Source organism: Acomys minous (genome assembly GCF_964271855.1).
Source record: "Acomys minous genome assembly, chromosome: 8".
Taxonomy (NCBI): domain Eukaryota; kingdom Metazoa; phylum Chordata; class Mammalia; order Rodentia; family Muridae; genus Acomys; species Acomys minous.
Genome location: NC_140489.1, coordinates 44861017 through 44881413, shown reverse-complemented (window position 1 = coordinate 44881413; position 20397 = coordinate 44861017). Strand labels below are relative to the sequence as shown.

Here is a 20397-nt window from a genome sequence, read left to right as displayed (position 1 = left end):
GCGACAGCGAATCAGCGCGGTCCCGGAGCCACGCGCGCGCGCACGGATGCGGCTGCTCAGCGGGAGCGCGGCGCAGGCTAGACAGCCTTGAGGAGCAGCCCCTCCGGATGGAGCCGGTGAAAAGGCGATGAGACGCGCGCGCGCGCGCAGGCTAGGTACCGGGGCGACACGGCGGCGAGGGATTGCGGAAGAAGGGGGAGCAGGGAGGAAGGAAAGGCACGCCCGCGTGGAGATGGCAGCTAAGGAGACGAGGGCTATTCCTAACCAGTGTGGTGCATAGTCTAGAAATTTCTTAGGAACATGAAACCTGTTGGCCAAGACATGTGGCGGTACAGATGCCGAGAGCTTACAACATAATGCCCACTAGTCCTCGATGTTCACTCGCCTCTGCTGGCCCCAATTCTAAAAAATGCTGGACACAGATTGCTGCTCAGAATCTTCCAAAGGAGTGCCAAATTCTGCCCCTTGTCTGGAATATTCCACAATTACCTAAAACCTTGTGAATAAGATTGTGGCTACCATCCTGCCGTTGTCCAAGCAACCATTACTGGGTAGAGTCTTACTGTAGTCCCAAAGGACCTTAACTCTCCTGCGTTTGTAGACGGAATAAATAAATATTAGAACGTGAGGCTTGGGAGCTCCAGGTCGAAGCCCTTTAGGGTTGGTACATCACATGGGGCCATTGTTCATTGACAGGGGTGATCAGTTTGGAGGACCCTCAAACAGAACTCAGAGGAGCAAAGGGCTTTCTGTCAACGATGCCACCTTTGGGATTGGGCGCAGTGGGGTGAGGGGACGTGCATAATTTGACGGATAAGGTTGGCTTCCAAGATTGGCTAACCAGAGGCTTCTGGCGTCCCTGTCAAAAAGTAAATATAGAAGGAAGAGAACAGTGGACAGTGGCTGACTATATTCGGGACATAGCACGCCTCCACAGTAAATGCTTTACCGGAATGTACACAAAGATCTTGGGAGACTGGATAGAACATAGGTGTGCTGTGATGCAGGAAAGGTAAATTAGCAGCGGATAGGAATGGAATATGCCCACGGTTTGGGATGGGGTTCATTGGGAGACAAGGCAAACATGAGGACTGGGGATGCTCTACCTTGGGGAACCCTAAGGATATCAAAGGAGGAGGTTTTGGTTGGTTGGTTGGTTGGTTTTTCCAGACAGGGTTTCTCTGTGTAGCCCTGGCTGTCCTAGACTCACTTTGTGGACCAGGCTGGCCTCGAACTCACAGCAAGCCGCCTGCCTCTGCCTCCAGAGTGCTGGGATTAAAGGCGTGTGCCACAACGCCCGGCTCCAAAGGAGGAGTTCTTAGTCATCAAGGCTACATTTCCTGTTCTGTTTTCCTCTGACATAGCCTTTACTCTCACCAAGTACTTTTTTCCCCCTTCCTGTAGGAGTAGAGCCTTCTAGATGCCTCCCCAGTTCTCCAAGGAGATCTAGTCAAATTCAAATTTGCATATCCTGGATTGGCAAAGGCCTAAGGCAGGTTGTGCTTGAAAGGCAGGATTTCTTCTTTGCTTGTTTGTTAGGAGGATACGGTCTTTAAAATATCATCTTTTGGAGTCATGCACATTCTTTTCAGGATACGAGGTTACAAAACACCAGCTGGGCCCCTCTGCCGGTGACTGTAGCGTCTGAAGCTACGCCTGAGGAAGCTTACTAATTATGGCCACGGGGATATTTTGACACTTCTGGGTAGCTAACCTCTCTACAAGGGAAGAGTACCGGGTCTCTTCAGAGCACACAATGACAAAGCACTTTTCAAATCCACCGCTACAGGTTGTAGTGGCCTTGCTCTGTTTCTGTCCCCCACTTTCACCCCATTTCTTTCTTCATTTCACAGCCAGTCATTGTTGGGAATTCAGTCAGCAGGCTACTGAAAAATCTGGTAAATGCCCATGAGCTCATCAGCATCAAAATCTCCTCTGTCTCATGCAGTCTCAGAGAGGAGAGGGCTGAACAGGAGATACCAAGAGTCTGTTGCTGCCCCAAGGACTTCTCAGTCTTTGGAGCCTGAGCCACTAGGAGGCACTGCCAGCCCAACAATCACCTCAGGTTTCTAGGTGAAGGTGCCAGCAGGTACCATCCCTTCAGTAAAGGGACAATAAATAGCAAAATTCTAAGTGCTCTTTCACATTTCCAGCAACTCTGTATATTGCTAATCAGACTGAATAGTGTATATTGCTAATCTCAGCAGGAAAGCTGAGCTCAGCACACTCCCAGCAAAGAACAACTGGGGGGGGAGGGAAACGGGGGGGGGGGCTCTTTCTCAACCAGAGGATAAATCATGTCAGAATCCTTGGGCTGCACATTTTTATTGACCACAACATGAATTAGAAAAGGCGGTTTAGCTGAACAAACACACTTTTCTGAATCGTGCTAAATCTGAAGAAAGTAGTTTTATGGGAACTGAAAAGCCAGTAGGGTCATCTGATAGTTAAAGGTTGGGGGAGTCAGACTTTGGTGATGACACAGGACCGGATGGCTGGACTCAGAGTCTCAGACCTACGCCGCACTGTGCTGCACCAGTTACCTGGCAGTCAGCCCTGGGCATCTCTGGACTCTCACAGCACACAAAAGGCTCTAGCTTTCCATGTTTGCCACATGAAGTAAGAGTTTGCTTCCCACAAACATGGCAAATGGATACTTTTCTTTGCTTGCCCGGACCCAGAACTGATTGACAACCCTTGCCAAGTCTGAAGCAATTACCCAGGTACAAAAGATATGTAAATTTCCTTAAGAGGTGAAAGAGAGCGGGTAGCAAAGGAAAACAAGCGTGCTAAGAGCAGGCAGGAACTGCCACAGCCTTCTTTGAGCCAGTGAGGAACAGAGGGGCCTTTTCCACTGCCAGCTCAGAACTCTCCCAGATTAGGTGCCTGCCAGGAGAGGAAGCGATTTTCTTTAGGTTTCAAGATGGGATCGTGCATTGCGCAGCCTGTTTTGAAGAAAACGAAACAACCAAATTCTGTAATCTCATCCCAGAGACTCAGATGAATGCGAGGGAGCGGGGTGGGGGGGGTGGGGGTGGGGGGTGGGGGGGTGGGGGATGGGGGGGGCGGCGGTATGCCCACTGACTTTGTGGTGTCTGCCTCCCAGTGCTCCAGCCTCTCACTGATGAGATTGGTGCGTGTTTGCTATTTTCTAAGGAGGGCCGGCAAGGGCCTACCTTGTAAGGAAAAGTTAGAGCAGGTGAAGGCTAGGGGAAAGCCTGGCAGCCCCCTCACCCCAGAAGTGGGGAGTTGAGGCTCGATAGGGAATTGTGAGGCCAGCTGGCCTTGTTTCATAACATAACAAGGCCTTGTTTCAGGAAAAAAAAAAGACATACAAGCAAAAGAAAAGAAAGAAGTGAGGGAAGGAGGAAAAAGGGGGAAGAGAGAAAGGAAGAGAGGGAGGAAAAGGAAGAAAAAGAGCAGAAGAGATGGCTGAGATGTAGGGAGAAAGGATATTCAGAGACTCCTTGAGCTTTTATGCCTGGATGAATGACTGAGCCCGACTCGAGCATTCCCCTAGAACATCTTGATTTTTTTTTTTAAAATGTTCTGTGAAGCATTGCAATTGGAAGTAAAGGCACAGAAGTAAAAATAGACTTCACTAGGATCAAAGAACACTAAGCATTTGGCTCTATGGTATATGGAATAAGAACGTTTAAAGAGACAGCCAGTTTGGTCCTTCACTGCCGTAACAAGCCTATGCCTGAATTGCAATTGTGGGGGCTGAGATCATGGATTAGCACTTACAATTCAGAAAACGCATTTTTCACGTGTTCTGGGTTCTGTCACCTCTGGGGAGTACAGACTGTTACTTTGGTTTCTGGATTAATTCTTTCATCCATCCATTCATTTGATTTACACATATTTATGGAGGCAGTACTAGGCGTGCGCCTCTAGCTACAAAGGGAGCTTCTCACCTGGAAGCTATAAATAGACAGAGGCGACTGGAAGGCTGTCGGAAAAGGCAGAGTGGGTACACAAGGCAGAATGGAGGGGCTTTCGGGACAGGCTTCTGAGTGGAGGTGACAACTGCGCTGAGAGCTAAGAAGAAAGAACACCACCACTTTGAATGACGGGAGGTTTCCTGGCAGGCAAATCGTAATTCCAGGCACATGCAGGGGTCACTTTGTGACAAGCCCTGGGGAAACAGCATTGTCAATAAAGGAGGAAAAGACTCCGGAGTTTCAAATAGGCGATTCAGTGAAGGGGGTGAATAAACTGACCCACACGGAGGATTTTACAAACAAAAGGCATCAGTTCTTAGACTCATGATCAGCAGTCAACTCCTCAACAAGATAAATAAGTTATCAGTATCATGACGTCTATCATACTGAACCTGAGAAACATGGAGGCAAGGAAATGGGAGGGGAAGGGGCACTCAGCAGCGGTGACCGGGGCTAGCATCCCAAGTCTGCCAGCCTCACCTCAGAGAGAGTGCTAGAAGGGGACAAGAAGGACCATTTGGCAGAATGATAATATAGGTTCTCTCCTACACCTAACCCTGTCTAACCCTAACCCTAACCCGTCCAGCCTCCAGTTCTTGGCCCAACAATGGTGCCAGTTACGACTCATCTTATACATTAGGACTTATATCCAACTAGAAAGTGATTACTTAGTTCATGGTCATGCCACCATTGTACCAGTGAGAATATCTTGCCAGCCCAGTCACTATTGTAGCTTACAGGGCTCATAGCTGGGTAAAACTATGGTTTCTTCTCTCCCCCAGGAGCATTCACAGCACTTCTTAGCACTGCTAAAGCTATCCAGTAAGGATGCAGCTTCCAGGTCAGCAGTAGCTTAATATTTCCATGTTCTAGGACTCCTACACTTGGTGTCTTTAGCAATAAGGTCTTACAACCAAGTTCTCCTGACATAATTATTGTTATGCATGTAGGTTAACACATCGCTTAATCCTCATCAGAGAAGCTTCTGCCTGCAGTAGATTGTAAATAACACAGAGGGCCACAGCTGACCAAGGCGTAGAGAGTAAGAGCCTGTGGAATGTTCATCTCTAAACAGAACAGCTATACTGCATATACACATGCACTCACATGCACGCGTGCGCGTGTGCACGCGCGCACACACACACACACACACACACACACACACACACACACACACACACACACCAGGGTTCTGGGATCATTGTGGAAGGAGTGGAAGAGCCAGAGGTAGCGAATATATACAAAGAAACAGTGTCCTCAGGACCCACCAGGGCAGCGGCAGTTAAGGCAGCATGCACAGGTACCATGAAAGCTCAAGCCCGACAAATCCTCAGGAGAGGGAGTCATATACACGAACTCTTGTGCCTAATGAGGGCTATTGGTGATTTGTGGCTGCCAAGAAAAGGAAAGTTGGTTTTCTTTAAGAGTAGTTAAATCATACTTCAATGGCCATACATCTATGGATATATGGGCATCACAAATTTGATGAATGAAAGAAAAAAAAAAAGAGGACAGAAAGATGCATATATCAGAAAAGCAAGCAAATAGAAAATTAATGTAAAGCTTTAGAAGCAGAAAAAGTAAATGCACACAAAGGATGCAGAAGGAAATAAAGGCACTGGATGAAATACAAAGTAACAAAAACAGCACCAGAAGTTTGAGAGCAAAGCTTTCTCCTAGCAACCTGTAAAGTTTTGAACAAACAGAAACCAACAGTTCTTCTTAAGTCTGTAATCAAACTTGGAAAATGTTGCTTTCTAAATTGGAGAGGCTGATAGGAAATAAAATAAATAATAAGAAATCAATTTCTACAAAATAAGCCCCAAATCCTTTAGGCAGTTCATGAAAGACAATATGCAGGTGGTAAACATATGAAAAAAAATCTCCTCTGTTTCCCCACAGAACGGCATTTTAAAATAGAAAATAATACTTTTACAGACCTATGAGAACGTCCGAAGCAGGACTCTGACATCATCAAATTCTGGCTAAGGTGTGTGGCAACAGGGACTCTCAAATGCTGATGAAATGCAAAATCGTGCAGTAACTTTAGGGACAGGTTGGCAGTTCCCCATGAGAGGACCTTTCTGTACAGTAAGCAGTTGTGATCTCTGCCATTTACCTAAGGGATGAACCCTGCACACAAGCATTTAGAGTAGTTTTACCTATAGCTGCACTGACTTAGAACCAACAGGGTTAGTCTTCATTGGGAGGATGGGCAAATGAGCCTGGCATGCCGGGCACTGGCAACACTAAGAAGAAATGATCTCCTAAGTCATTAAAGGACACGGAGGTTAACTGCATATTGCTAAGTGGAAGAAGCCAATATTTTACACCGTATGATTCGAACTACGTGGCATTCTAAGCACCAAAACACAGTGAAATAGTCCATGGCCATGCTGGAAGGATGGTGGCGCACTGAGTGAGTACTTGTAGGGCAGTGAGATTTGTTATGGCCTATAAGGATGATGCCGCTGTGACACCTTGGCACGGGCCTGTCATGGTGCCACCCTGCCGTGGCCACATCATCATTATAGGTCATAACAAAGCTATGTTATACAATGTCACTGTAACTTTGTCCCAAACCACAGAATGTACAAAACAAGAGCAATTCCCTGTGCAAACTATGAACTCTGGGTGATAATGAGGAGCCAGCACGTGTTCATCAACATAGCAAAGGCACCTCTCAGTCAAGGGCTGTTGTTAACGAAGACTATGAGCCAGGCAGGCGGCATAAAGGTACTTTCTGAATTTTAATTGTGTGTGTGTGTGTGTGTGTGTGTGTGTGTGTGTGTGTGTGTGTATGTGTGTGTGTGTGTGTAGAACCTAAAATTGCTTTAAAAAGTAAAGTTTAGGGCAGGGGATATAGCTCAGTAGTCATAAGTGCTTGCCTTAGCACATGAGGAACCCATCACAGTAACGCACCAGCTGCAGTCCCAGCACTGGGGGAGGCAGAGGCAGAGGCAGGCGGATCGCTGGGAGTTCCAGTCCAACTTGGTCTGCAAAGCGAGTCCAGAAGAGCCAAGGCTACAGAGAGAAGCCCTGTCTCAAAAAAAAAAAAGCCATAAAGAAAACAGGAAGAACTTGCTTTAAGCCCCAGAAACCACATTAAAATGGCCAGGCCTAGTGAAATGTGCTTGTAGCTCTGGCACTGGAGAGGCAGAGAACAGTGGGTTTGGGGAGTTTGCTGTCTACTTGTGAGAGTGAGCTGAGTAAAAGACTCTGTTCTAATTAGAATAAATAAGTAAGTAAATAAATAGGACTGGGGAATGGCGTCCACACCTGGGGAATGGCGTCCACACCTGGGGAATGGCGTCCACACCTGGGGAATGGCGTCCACACCTGGGGAATGGCGTCCACACCTGGGGAATGGTGTCCACACCTGGGGAATGGCGTCCACACCTGAGGAATGGCCCCGAGACTGTCTTCCGGCCTTCACAGACGCAGGCATAGGTGTTGAGCACACACAATTGAGCATACCCACAGGCCAACATGCACACAGTCTAGTAATAAAATCAGAGAAGGATAATAGGCCAATTGCTGGCTCCTGAAGGTAAAATATGAAGATCTTTGACATTATTGAACATGGAAAAAGAAAGAAACATTTTTTAAAATGAAAAGGATTATGTATTCATATATAATTTTAGAAGTGCCATTACATAGACGGCAGTAAAATAGAGAATTTAGACAAAAACATGTGTCACTAAAAATTTAACTTACCAAAATAGACTCAAGAAGAACTACAAAAATATGTCTACTGCTGTATCTTCTAAATAAAGGTTATTTATTTATTTAATGTATATGGGTACTTTGTCTGCATATACATCCGCACTCCAGAAGACATCATCAGACAGTTGAGAGCTGGCATGTAGGTGCTGGGAATTGAACTCAGGACCTTCAGAAGAGCAGTGATTGTCCTTAACCACTGAGCCATCTCTCCAGCCCCCTAACTTCTAAATAAAAAGCAATTGTTTTTGTTGTTGTTGTTTTATTTTAATGTTCTGGGCTGAGGGGATGGCTCAGTAGATAAGGTGCTTGATGTCCAAGTGTGATCTAGCTCATGTTTGTGATAAGGGCCTTTGTTGAGAGACTATACAACAACAAATGGACAAGGGGTTTGAAATGACACTTCTCCAAGGAAGATGACTAAGTGTCACCTGAAAAGATGAATCATCAACTCAGGTCAGACCATGAGTCAGCACTTTGCACCCATCTCAATGTGTACCAGCAAAGAGAAGGAAAGTGCCAAGTGTTGACAAGGGCGTGGAACAATTGGAAGCCTTGCACCTAATGGCGGGAATGTGAACTTGTACAGCCACTTTGGAAGACAGTCTGGCAAGTCCTCAGTTACAGTGTGACCCAGCATTTCCACTCGTGCATTTATATCCAACAACCCAACACGTGAAATGCAGACGTAATTAGTCACAGTGACTAAACTATCCACCGGTCAGTCAAGGGCTGGACAAATCAGTGTATGCAGACTACGGAACACTTCTCTGACATAACTTAACTTGCCAAAGTAACTCCATTTTGTTCTAGTTTGAGCTAACTTCTGTTGGCGGTTGGTCTGATGTATTTTGGTGCTAATTACTGTGGTCTCTGTGCCCCACTTTGTACCTTGCCTAAGAGCCTAACCTGTTTGACCAATAGAAGGCCATCACACCTGGGCATGGCAAATGGGATAGGCATGGCTAAGCTTCCCAGGCTTTGGGGGGAGGAGAGACAGGAGGAGAGGAGAGGAAGAAGAAGGCTGAGCCATGGGTTAGGTGGAGGAGAAGCGCATGGCCAGTGTGGATGGAGACTTGGCCCAGATGATGATAATTAGCAAGTATTTGGGATTATGGATGGGAGGTATCTTGATAGAAATTATTAGAAGCAGATGGCACGGGATTGGGGCATACCTGCCCCACAATGGGAAGTAGTTTAGGGGATTAATATCTGCCCTGCCCCAGGTTAACTAAGGCTGTTTTAAAATATAACAGGTGTCTGTGTCTTAATTGATTGCTAGCAGGTTAGAAAATAATAATAATAATTTATTATTATTATTATTATTATTATTATTATTATTATTATTATCTAATACTATGCATTATTAGGCCATACTGGTAAATGAACTAAAAAACATTTCATCAACTGCTTCCCAGCCCAGGCTGATATATCCTGCTGATCAGAACACCTCCACACAGCCACACCTGTAGTTTGGGGCGGTACCTTGTTATACAAGAGGAAATAATTTCTTTAATCAACTGCACTGAAACTTTGGAAGCTTCTGCCTGTGGTGTGATATAATTGTGGGTTTGGGCTTTATAATTTCTACCCTGACTACGTTGGGGCTGGGAGTTCTTAGTGGCGGCCTCCTCTGACGGCAGGCTTAAGCAAGGGAGCACTGATAAGAGATACAAGAAGGACAAGCCTTGGAAAGGTAAGAGCAGGAACCAGCCATAAAGGCTACTGGCTGCGATTCTGTGTACAGAAAATCTCAGGTGAGGCAGGCAGGATAGAAAATAGACCAGGCCGGGGACTAGAAATGGAATGTGGCGGCTGAGATGTTTGAAATTGGATGGTTATGCAACTTTGTGACTAACTTAAATATAAATCATTTGCATGATGTTCAGATTGCTTGTTTTGTGAAATAGTTTTCAAAAAAACAAAATTCAGAAACAGGGAGGGGAAAAATAAAGTAACAGCCTTCTCTAGGAGGCTTCAGTCACACACCTTGCACAGTCGGAGCTGCAATCCTGCTTCATTCGCCAGATCTGCCCGGCATGCATGCAGCACTTACTGGGGCAGCCTGGCAACCCTAAGGAGCAGCCTGGGCTGCTGCTTAGCTCACTCCCAGGCTAGCCTTGTTCTCCATCTCAGCCCTTCACAACACACAGCTTCTGGCACAGGCTGGGATGCCTCTTCTGAGCCCCTGGGCAACCAGAGAGCTTCCAGCTCGCCCTTTCCTGGGCTTCCTTCCGGACACTTCTCTCAGAATCCTTCCCCGCCACACACACTATGTCTCCCCTCACCCCCTCAGCCCCCACCCCTCCAACCCCCCACCCCCACCCCCATCCTCCCACCCCCACTCCTCCAACCCCCCACCCCCACCCCACTCTGGGCTTCCCAAGCTCATAACTGGGGTTGGTTTCTAAGGTCTACGGTTTCCACCAATCATTTGTGAGTTTTGTAGTTGTTGTTTTGTTTTAGTTTTAACTTACTGGTTATTTTGATCCTCTCTCATTTGCTCACAACACATCCACCCCTGCCCTCTGCTCAGGAGAAATTCTTGCCATTTGCCAATCACTGGTCAATTAACATGAAAGAGCACAATCTTTGGGTTTGTTTTGTTTCTTTCACGCACACATTTAGCATTTCATGGACTATAGCTGGAAAGAGGAGAGATGGCGAGAAGTAACAAAAAAAAAGGGTCCCCAAATAACCACACTACAACAAAACAAAATGCACCTAGGGAGCCTGGCATCAGTTGGGTTGATGGCGACCTGACACGCAGCAACCTGGTAAACCAAATTATTATCATAGATGACCTTATTGCGTATATGTATGTTAATCATGTTTCTTATTTTCTTTTTTTTTTTTTTTTTGGTTTTTCGAGACAGGGTCTCTCTGAGTTAGCCTTGGCTGTCCTGGACTCACTTTGTAGACCAGGCTGGCCTCGAACTCACAGCGATCCATCCGCCTCTGGTTTCTTATTTTCTTTATCATATGTTTTGATTTCTATTTCTGCTATAAGCCTCCTCTGTGCATACTAGATATTCACGTTTCTTGTAATAATACTTATTTAGCTATATACTTTTAAAATGTAGAAGTCTGACTGTGCATATCAACTGCACGTATCAGTGGTGTGTACCCTTAATTCCCTGCACACAACAGGAACTGACTAACTCCCTTCTCTCTCTTACCTGTAGTAACCACCATCCTATCTTCAGGTGAACATTTTGTTGTATTTGCTGCCAACTTCCACACATGAGAGAGAGAGAGAGAGAGCATGCCATGCTCATTTTTCTGTGTCTGGCTTATTTTCATTTGGCAAAAAAATGTCCTTTAGTCCCACTCATTTCATTGTAAATCATATGACTGTATTCATCTTGATGGCTGGATAGTATCCTACAGCGTACACATGCCACAGTTGCTCTACCCATTCCTTGTTCTTAGCTGCCCGGACTGACCTCCGTCTTAGTCACTGTGACTGTGGCAGCAAATGTGGTCATCCCACATCTCTCTGCTCTGCTGGTTTTGTTCCCACGGGATACACATCCAGGACTGGTGTTGCTGCATTCTATGCTAGATCTAGTTCTAGAGCTTTGGAGACTTCATCCTGTTCTCCACAATGGCCGCGCCAATTGGTCCATCCTCCATCAATATAGACCTCCTTTTGCTCAGCTTCATCACCAGCATCTATTCGTTTACTTATAACAGCCATTCTAAATAGCATGAGATGATTACAGGACCAGGCAGAGGATGCTCTTCCCAGTGGCTGCCTAATTCCTTAAGATAGTAAACTATTTTCTTGCAAAAAGAACTCATAGATGCAAGCTAACTTTGTTAACTATTTCTCATACACCCAGACAATATTTCTTCTTCCTAAATTGCCCCATGGCTAGGTGTGGTGCAATTAGAGAGTTGTCCTAAACTCTCTAGAATACTTTAGAATAACTAGTCCTAAACTGTTTACTCTGCCCTGCTTTTCCTCCCTCAAGAAAGATTATGGCCAATGCTTTTTTCTTGTGAGTTCTGTCTCTTGATCAAAACCTAATGCTTTCCCTATGACCTTCTGTGATGTGGCATGTCCCTTTTCCTAGGACATGTAAGTAATAAAATTCTCCTAATGACATCGATCTGTGTTACCATCAGTCACCCCTATAACTTTAAATCTGACTCACAAATACCACATTGCACCTCACAGCAGTGTTTCTGGGGCCACTCCTATGATTAAAAACATTCTTGGACTGCAGTGAGTAAAAAGGCCAGCATGCTCTACGAAGCAAGCCCAGGACAGCCAGGGCTACACAGGGAAACCCTGTCTCGAAAAACCAAACCACACCAAAACAAAACACAAACCAAAATATTCTCTAGTCATCCCCCTCTGAATGTGAAATGTCCCCCACAGGCTCAAATTTCAAATGCTTCATTCCTAGTTGCTGTGTAGGATGAGGCTATGGAGACTGTAGGAGGTGAGGCCTGGCTCGCTGGATTGAAACAGTAGGGGCAGGCAGTTGAAGGTTAGTCTTCTGGCGTTGGCTTCTTCTTTCTGCTTCCTGGCCTGGCCGCCACCGAGAAGATCTCCCGCTCTGCTCGTACCTTGCCTGTCTTGCCATGATGGTCTGCATCATCTGAAATGCGGAGCTAAAAGAAACCACTTGCCCTTAGTTGCCCTGCCAAGCATCTGGTCTCAGTGAAAAGTAGCGACCACACTATCAACAAACCAGATACAATCGTGGAGATTAGGAAAGGGCCTTTATCAATCCACTGGTGATGTTTTCAAGTCGTGGTGTTTTAATATTCATGAGGAAAAGTCTAATTAGAAAATTCTGATGCTGAGAGTTTTGAGGCGGTGTATTCTAGGTCTGAGTTGTGGGTGGGCTTGTTCAGGGGTGATTTTTATGGTTCACAGTGATGTTGGCTAATTCTTCTCCCATCAGGCACCTGAAACATTCCTACTAATACTGGGTGAGTATCAGGATGGCACCGTTGAACATTTTCTTTGTCTCCTTGGTACAGGGAGAAGCAACTCCACTTTCTGCCTCCTGCCCGTTCTTCTAGCCACGGATGAGTTAGAAATTGTCTTTGAAGCTCATCACTGACCATTTGGATGGAACGCAACAGCAACTAGCATAACTGAATGGATGCTTATTACAAAAATTTGCCTTGCACATCAATGTAAGCATTTTCAATAAATCATCATAAGAGGGAGCGGCTAATTTTAAAGCAGTGTCTTACCGTGTAAAGTCACCCCAAAGTGGCCTCTTTTGCTGAACGTGCATTAGTGAACAAAGACCAGAAACTAGCTTGAAAATAATGATCTCATTAAATATTAACAGTGCAGCGGCAAATTTTTGCAAACGTTTGCAATTTTGTAAACCTCCCCTAAGATATCTAGGGGGCTCTCTCTCTCTCCCTGCTGCTCCCCCCTTTCTCTCTAAGTACTAATCTTAAAACTTGGGAAGCTACACAAGCAGCAGTCAAATTTTCCCCCCTCAGAGGCAACTTGAACCCACAAAGCCAAACTCACTATTTAAGATGTGGAACTTCAGGAGTGCGTTTATATTAGAAAAAAAGTGAAAAAGACAAGAATGTGAGTTATTGTAGAAGCGCTGTGGTCAAACTCACTCTAAAATTCAGTAGCACATAGCCTCAGGAGCTTCAAAGGAACAAAAGCAGTAAGACACAAACATACCCACATGCATGTGCACACACACACTCACATACGTACACACATGCACCCCCATCCCTGACACACACACACACACACACACACATGCACACACACACACTCACACACATACCCACATGCACATGCACACACACACTCACACACATACACACATGCACCCCCACACACACCCACATGCACATGTGCACACATACACACACACACACATGCACATCCATATGCATGCGTGTGCACATACACACACATTTAACAATTACTCAGCCTCTGTTTTCAGGAGGTAGAATGATCTAGAAGTTTCAGGATCCCGACAAGTATTTCTTCTGTCTTAATAATGGAAATAGCAAGTACTAGCTCATGTGGGCTGAGGCAAAATGTTTGTAATCATGGTCTTTGAGTCTTTAAAAAAAAGGCCTGATAGTATTCTGCAAAACTCACATATGTTGTTAACTTTGAAATCAAAAGAACATGAACACACCTTTTGACTAATCTTCTTCAACTGTAGGCTCAACGTCCCTACAGAATACATTTTCATTTGGCTAAAGATGAAACCGTGTGTTGGCATAGGCTAACTTAGTCTTCTCCACTAGTGTATTTTTCTCAGAAGACAGTGATATCCAAGTGTAGTAATATGTAGTAATTTTTTGCAGGTGTTTTATGAGTCATTTCAGAATGTGTTTAAAAGAAAAGGCTTGCTTGAAATGTTTTTGAGGTAACTCTCATTAAAACACCAATGAATTTGGAAAGTTATGCATATGTGACATTCCTTTAAGGACTTTCTGTCCTAAGCTACATCACACACCTGGAGGCAGTGTCCTTACTGGCCCACTGGGAGCACCTATCGCTCCATCTTCTCACATTTTAAGTGATTGCAGCATCTACAAAAGACTCGCTATTCTGGTCAGTGTACAGGGACCCAGAAATGCATACACAGGGAGGGGGCAGGGTACTGTTATCTAAGCTTTAAAAAGGGCACTTGTCTTGCAAACATATGAAAAACGCCACACTTCTGAAAGGAAAAGGAGAAAATTCCTTCTCTTGACAGCCTCGCTATGTTTGTGGAGGATTCTTCTTGCTTCCTATTTAAACTTCAACTAAAGATCAACTATCAGGAGTTTGTACAAGAGTTTGTACAGGAAGTCTCCCTCGGTCGGTCGGTCCTAGCTTTAAAACTGCAAGATAGGCCAGGCATGGTGGTACATGCCTGTAATCCCAGCACTTGGGAGGTAGAGGCAGGTGGATCTCTGAGATCCAGGACAGCCTGGTTTACAGAGTGTTTTCTAGGAGAGGCAGGGCCAGGGTCTCAAAAAACCAAAAAGAAAAAAAAAAACCCTCCAAGACAGCGAGCAGTGATTATTTGTAACTCATACATAAGTCAAAGTGAAAGATCAGAGAAAACATTGCACTCTAATGATACAATACCAATGGTAGAATGCACTTGGTAACATATACCAAGTCACAGGCCCTAAGTTAAGTTGGTCACATGTGGGTCTCCTCTTCCCCTGGGGCTGTTGGCTGTCAGCCCACTAGGGCAAGGAGGAGCAGAGGCAGGGTGAGCATGATGGAACAGCTTCCGGGATCAGCTGCAGGGAGGCAGATCAACTTTATCCCAGGAGTGAAGGGAATATACAGGAAAAGGGAAGCAGCCAGGAGGCACTCTGATAGGTGCTTGCAGGGTACTTGATTTGCATTAAACAGCATGGTCCTATCACCTGTGCAGGGGCACACTACCTAATTATCATATGGGCAGGGAGGGAGAGCTAGCAGGAAGCTGTGCCAAAGGCCATATGTCAGATACAGTTAGAAGCACCTGTGCCTAAAGACACTCTCCAGATGAGGTCAGGCAGAGGCCCAGCTGGGGAGAGGGAGCCCTCCATCTAGGGCCAAGCTCAGGATGGCTATCCGGACTGGGGGGACTGCAACCGCAAACAGCAGGGCCTGCCAACAGTCACATGGATTATCTCACAATGAAGGAATATACACACTGCTCTGTTACCATGGAGAAAACCAGAGCTGGATAACTTGATTCACTCCCCATGTTCCTCCTGATAGAGGCAGACTTCAGATCTAAGTTTGGCTTCAGAGCGCCTCCTGTGGCCCCAGACTCCCTGACTGTCTACTGACATTTCCTAGCCAGCCCAGGGCCCAGACAATAAGGCTCTGCAGGTTTGAACCCAGGAAGGTCCAGGTCCACGTTGGGGAAAGGCCCCACAGCTCCTTGGTGTCACAGGGTTACCGAGGCTGAGCTAGAGTTAACACAAAGAGCACTGATGCTGGTTCTGCTCTGTGCTCTCCGTCTTCAGCTGCTCCCTGAACAGTGAGCAAAAAGCCTTACATACTATATTCTCGACACCTGCTTGTTCCGTTCTTGAAACAGACGGTACACAGCTAGAGCCTATCACCACAGGAAAGACAAAGTGAGCCTCAGAAGCCCAGATGCTGGGAGTCTCTCAAGGCCACCTTCTCTCTCTCTCTCTCTTTTTGGCCTTTGGGGATCTACTGTGGGAAGATGCAGCAGAGAGCAGGACACAGTCCTGATGCGGCTACTTGCCAATTTCACTATTTACACATCCCCAGTCCTCTCTGACCCTAACCAGGTATCACCACATGTAAATAAACACTGGACACGTAAACTTATATTTACTGGAAGGCAAGTGACAGCCAGGAAAGCATTAAGTTGCTGAAGCTCAAGCCAGGCCAGGGGCCCACGGCTTTTGAATGGTAGAGTTCAAAGATGAGGGCCTGGGAAGATAGCTCAAGCCAGTAAACTATGAGAACCTGGGTTGGATCCCTAATAAAAAGTGGAAAGCAGGGCACAGGCAGATTTCTGGAGCTTGCTGTTTGGCCAGCCTACTGACTGAAGCCCAGACCAGTGAGAGACTAATTGAAAAAAAAATATGTGTTGCATCTGAAGAACAGCAGAGATTGTTTGCCTGGCCTCCACAAATGCACAAGTGCACGCATGCTTGTATACCAGCACACACATGAGTACTCACATGCATAAGGGGAATTACTATCTTTGTAAATGGTTTGAATAAAAAAGTGGCCACCATAGGCTCACTGAGAGTGGCACTATTAAGGAGGTGTGGCCTTGTTAGAGTAGGTATGGCTTTGTGGGGGAAAATATGTCACTGGTGATAGGCTTTGAGATTTCAGATGTTTGAGCCAGGCCTACCTAGTCTCTCTCTCTCTCTCTCTCTCTCTCTCTCTCTCTCTCTCTCTCTCTCTCTCCCTCTCTCCCCCCCTCCCTCTCTCCCTGCTGCCTGCTGATTCAGATGTAGACCTCTCAGCTGCCTCTCCAGCACCATTTCTGCCTCCGTGCCGCCATGCTTCCTGCCATGGCAATAGTGAGCTCACTCTCTGAACTGCGAGCCAGCCCCAATGACTGTTTTCCCCTATAAGAGTTGCTATGGTCATGGAATCTGTTCACAGCAATAAAACCCTAAGGCAAAGACCAGAATTACAGGCAGGACTTAGCGCTTACAGAGGCTCCTGGAAATCCAAATGCCAACACCCCTTGCTTGCCCTTCATAGCAATCATTAGCAGGTAGCCCGTCCCCTCAGGGTTCCCCTGATTCTTTTGAGATAGAGTCAGTCAGACTCAGCTCTCTTATGGAGGTAGTCTTGGGAGTCATCCTGCTCCCGGGACCCTCTGTGTCTGCCTTCCCAGGTTGGAATTCCAGGCAGGCTGCCACACCCACACAGCACTTACAGGATCTCAACTCCGGATCTCTTGCTTGCTCGCAAGAGCTTCAGCTGCTCAACCATCTCTCCAGCCTCTTACGTTATTTTATATTCTGATTTTTATAACTAAGATGTGAATCACAAGAAAACACATTCTGACGGTGATTGCAATTTTGCTTTTTTATAAATAGCAATGAGGATTGAAGCCAGAATCTTGCAAACTCCAGGTTCTCTGTACATATCCAATGTTGTGGGGGGTTTTTTCTTTTCTTTTCTTTTCTTTTCTTCTTCTTCTTCTTCTTCTTCTTCTTCTTCTTCTTCTTCTTCTTTTTGGTTTTTCGAGACAGGGTTTCTCTGTGTAGTCTTGGCCATCCTGGACTCACTTTGTAGACCAGGCTGACCTCGAACTCACAGCGATCCGCCTGCCTCTGCCTCCTGAGTCCTGGGATTAAAGGCGTGCGCCACCACGCCTGGCTCGCTGTGGTTTATTTTCTTGGCATACACATGAGAACATCATTTTCACATGTGTAACTGCAGCCCCAGCATCCAGGGAACAAGCTCAGTTATCAGCAGGTAGCTTATGACCTGAGAGACAACTCAAAGCTTGAAGCAGAGAAGTGCACAGACCCTAAGAGAATCCCAAGAGAGGAGTCAAATGTGACAGCTATGCCACAGGGGCTCACACACACTGTGAAAGTCAAAGGGCACATGCAAAGATGCAGTGCTCCTGGGAGACGGTCAAAGAGGAGGCAGGCAGCGTGAAAGTGCACCTCTGGAAAGAAGCCCACAGAATGAGCCAGTGCAACTCTGCTCTCTTCACCTTCTGCCTCCAGACCACTCAGTGTACTCGCTAACAAGAACTGTCAAGATATGGGCAGGTGGATCTTTGTGAGTTCGAGGCCAACCTGGTCTACAGAGTGAGTTCCAAGACAGCTAAGGCTACGCAGAGAATCAATCTCTCTCTCTCTCTCTCTCTCTCTCTCTCTCTCTCTCTCTATATATATATATATATATATATATATATATATATATATATATATATATTTAACTACTTCAAAGTTAATGGCGTGAAACCTTGGAATCTATACATTAATCTTTTTGGATTATTCTAATGTTGTCAAAAAAAAAAAGAAAAGAAAAGAAAGAAAGAAAGAAAAAGAAAGGAAGGAAGGAAAGAAGGTAGAAAGAGAAAAAAAGTTGAACTGCTAGTTTTTAAATCCACAAGGCCCAGATATGCTTGTTCTTACAGGTTAAAATGGCTCCCAAGGAAGATCTGAGGAGGTGCTACCACTGGAGGAGATGGGATTTCTTCACAGCATGGCCCCTGCCAGGAGGGAAGAGCTAAGCATGCTGTGAGTGTGTCCTTGTTTCTTGTTCTGCGCCCGGCCACTTTTCCCAAGTGAGGAGGCTTGGGTAGTACCCTCTCAGAGCTGTCTGCAGGACTTCCTGTTTCCGCCTTCAGAACCCCAGTGCTTGAGTCTCTCTCTGCCTTGGATGCTGCCCCTTAGGCTGCATCAACTGTGTGCTTTCACAGTTGTTACATCTTTGAATTTAAGAAGCAGCGACAGCTTGATTTTCCTCAGACTTGCTCAGCGGGGCTCTCTCTGTTTGGCTTTTGTCATGGTTGTCTTAGGTCACTCATGACAATTTCTCCAGGCAGTGGCTATCCTTTGAAGACAAAAAGCAATAAATAGAGACGCAAAGGAACAGCCAAGTTATTTCCCAGGAGACACGAGAGAGATTTAAGATGTGAAAAACGTAGTCTAAGAAGACAAATAGTGTATTAAGTAGATAAGAGTAGGAAAAGTCAAGAAACAAACAAACAAAATAGAATATAAAAACCTGACAATACTTTTGTGTTTTGTTTGTGTGTTTGTTTCTTTGTTTGAGACAGACTCTCCCGTATCAAGGCTGGCCTTGAACTCACTATATAGCCGGTATTGAACTTCTGATGTTCCTCTGTCCATTTCCTGCGCGTTGGGATTACAGGCATGCGCCATTATGCCCAGTTTACGTGATGCTGGAGAGCAACCCCAGAACGTCATGGATGTTGGGTAAGCACTATCCCAACTGGGCTACATCCCCAGCCTAATACAAGAGACATCTGGAAACCAAGCTAAGAAACAAACAACAACAAACCAGCCTTAAGGAGGAGGACAGTAGAAGGACCAGGCATAGAGATTTGGCGATGCAAACTGTGGCCCTGGGTTCTACAGGAAATGGGGGGTCTCGTCTCTCTCTCTCTCCAGTCAGCTAACCACCTGCTCAGAGCTCACCTACCCCCTAGCTTCAGGAAGTACCTGAAGGGCAGAAATAGTGACCCTAGTCAAGAGCAAGGAGAAAGTGGCCAACTATCCAACTCTGGAAAATCAGTAGCACTGGTTTTAGGTTTTTGGGTTTTTTTGGGGGCTTGGAAATTTCCTAGCAAAACACAACAGTACATTTCTGTCTCTCGGTGTTCACTGTCCCCTAAAATAGTATTTCTTACAAAAATAACACTCTTTTCCCACTCCAAGTATCTTGGCATCTAAATGCTATTCTAAGCACTTTAGAGGGATAAATTAGTCAATGCTATTTACAACAAGGGCTGCCATGCTGTGGGCTGAGATAGCTTCCTTCAGATTGCAAAGAAGAAAACAGGGGTGCCATACAAATGTTAGAAAGCAAGCTGAGGGGGGCAAGTTCAGCTTAGGCAAGATATGGAAGGCAGCCAATGCTTAGCCTAGCAGTGGATTGGGGGGGGCGTGTAAGGGAAGTATGAAAAGGGGTCTTTTCTCTGAACTTTTATTTAAAGATTAAATGCTACTGATAAAGCCTCTAGGTACAATTATATCTGCTCCTTCCTGACCTTCCAATATAAAGCCCAAACTTTCCCTTGCTATAAGATGTTGGGACTGGTCTTTGAACTGAATGTATGTTAGCTCTACAGTGTAAGAAAAGAAAGTGGATTTATACACTCGGATCATTGCAGATAACACACAGTGGCTCAGAGGCTAACTGGCCCATGGACAGACATCTGTACCCCTTCAGCACTTTCTGCCCCCTCCTTCGTGAATGCTGAATGAAGGCTTGCCACTTTTCCCATGCTGGAGCCTCAGAGCTCAAAGCTCTGGGCTGCGCAACCAGGCACCAGTCATGTGTAGCTGCTAGAGTTAAATGAAAAAAAAAAAAAAGGCACAAGGAAAGTGCTGAAGTAAGAATTAACAGTGGACTGATTTATGGGAAGTGAACTGCCAAGGTAAAGGCTGGGGCTTGAAATATTCTCACTGTACTTGTTACCTATTGCCAAAGACACCTGCAGCTTCCCAGGTATCCTGAATATGATACAGTCTTCTGTAGATTCTACATAGGCCTCTGAGTGGACAATGTAATCTTTTT

The 20397-nt window shown here is 45.7% G+C and overlaps 1 protein-coding gene and 1 long non-coding RNA gene across 2 annotated transcripts in view; one reads left to right on the top strand and one right to left on the bottom strand.

Annotated features, from left to right (window-relative positions):
- Positions 1-20397, bottom strand: part of RTN1 (reticulon 1) — a 202842-nt gene that overhangs the window by 27613 nt on the left and 154832 nt on the right. The gene's annotated exons all lie outside the window — the stretch shown is intronic.
- Positions 45-19155, top strand: LOC311603203. Its single transcript, XR_014780990.1, has 4 exons — positions 45-155; positions 12666-12824; positions 18269-18371; positions 18914-19155. It is a non-coding gene; the product is annotated as an uncharacterized lncRNA (long non-coding RNA).